Here is a 1,859-nt window from a genome sequence, read left to right as displayed (position 1 = left end):
GTCACCCCTTTCCCTTCAGAGTTTTGATCAGGAGCCAAGACTGGTACTGCCATCTACACTGTTCCCGTTTTCCATTTGAACTCCTTCCTGCTACTCATCCTCCAAGCTATTTCCTATACTGCCACCAGAGTGACTCTCAAACTCCAAAGTTGTCTCAAAACCTCTAAATCAATTCCCCACCAATGCACTTATAGACTCCAGACTCCCCAGGGTATGGATTCACCCTCTAGACAGTAATGGTTACTTCTAGAATCCCCTCTATCTCTGACCCATGACTTGTGCTTTGGGCCATCTCTCCTAAGCGGTTTATATCGTCTGCTTGCTTTGGCATACACAAACTCAAACTGGGGGAAAACACGCGCAAAAGAAAGGAATGTAATGGCACCTACAGACTTTGGTGTCTTCTGCTGAGTACTCTCTTGACACACACTGAGATCAGCGCATTTTCCCAACAGGCAGCTTAGGGACACAGCCAGAGGCTCTTTTTTCCCCTCCTTTCTTTCACTCAGCCTCTGAATATCTCCTCATCTTTTCAGAAACCACTCAAAGTCCATTGTATTCTTCTGCCGCTCCACTAGGAGGAACTTTCTACTTCTTTCCCTGAGCTCCTAAAGTTCTTTGCATCCTAGATTCTGCTCACGTCTGGATCAGAGACTGCCAGGTGCTAGGGTGCTCTTGGGGCTGACCCAGATGTTGTTGGGAGGTCAGTGGGGACAGATTCAGGGACAGTGTTACATTCCTTTCTGCCTTCCCATCACCTCAGAAAGCCTCGAGCCACCCCGTTAGAGTCTAATAAATGCTGATGTATTCAACTGAAGCCTGGCACTGACCCAGTTCCAGTTGTGGGGAAGATGGCTGCTTGCCTGTGGCTGCTTGGGGCAATGCACAGCCCTGGGGAGGCCGCATCTGTGCAGGGAGCTTGTGTCTGAGGGGGGTGACAGCTGTTTTCTGCCTCAGGAGAGACTAAAGCCAGAATACCTGGAGGGACTTCCTGAAATGCTGAAGCTCTACTCACAGTTTCTGGGGAAGCGGCCATGGTTTCTTGGGGACAAGGTACCTGGGACGTGTGATGGGAACACTACAGATTTGTCTTGCTTCCTGTATTATGGAGGTTTCAGCCCACATATCCTTGACCTTATCCAGATCACCTTTGTGGATTTCATCGCTTATGATGTCCTTGAGAGAAACCAAGTATTTGAGCCCACCTGCTTGGACGCCTTCCCAAACCTGAAGGACTTCATCTCCCGATTTGAGGTGATGCCCCATCTTCCTTTCTCTCTAATGCCCCTTATTTCTTTCCCTCCTTTGTGATGCTTTCCCAGTCCAGGAGCTATACAAAGAATAACTCGCATTTATGTCCGTGGCTGGTGGCTCATGCCTGTAATCCCAGCACTTTGGAAGCCAAGGTGGGTGGATCACCTGTGGTCAGGAGTTTGAGACTGGCCTGCCCAACATGGCAAAAACCTCATCTTTACTAAAAAAAAAAAAAAAATAGAAAAATTAGCCGGGCATGGTGGCGCACACCTGTAATCCCAGCTATTTGGGAGGCTGAGGCAGAAGAATCACTTGAAGCCAGGAGGTGGAGGTTACAGTGAGCCAAGATTGTGCCACTTCACTCCAGACTGAGCGACAGAGTGAGACCCCCTCTCAAGAAAAAAAGAAGAAGAAGAACAAAAGAATAACTCACATTTGTTGAGTGCTGGCTTCATGCCACGAACTGTGGCCAGCACATTATACCTGTGGTGTCGAACTTGAACTTTACAACATTCCTACAGGGTGACAGAATTATCTTGCCCGTTTTAGAAATAAAGACACTGAGAGTGAGAGGGTCAGTCCTTTGCTCAGGGTCCCAGAGCCCG

General features: G+C 48.5%; 1 pseudogene; it reads left to right on the top strand.

Annotated features, from left to right (window-relative positions):
• The first annotated feature begins 818 nt into the window (after window positions 1–818).
• On the top strand, window positions 819–1,851 carry LOC116548404 (annotated as a pseudogene).
• The last annotated feature ends 8 nt before the right edge of the window (window positions 1,852–1,859 follow it).

Source organism: Sapajus apella, unplaced genomic scaffold, assembly GCF_009761245.1.
Source record: "Sapajus apella isolate SASKATOON/1434 unplaced genomic scaffold, GSC_monkey_1.0 scaffold11428, whole genome shotgun sequence".
Taxonomy (NCBI): Eukaryota; Metazoa; Chordata; class Mammalia; order Primates; family Cebidae; genus Sapajus; species Sapajus apella.
Note: the sequence above shows the minus strand (reverse complement) of the source record. Positions and strands in the feature narration are given on the sequence as shown.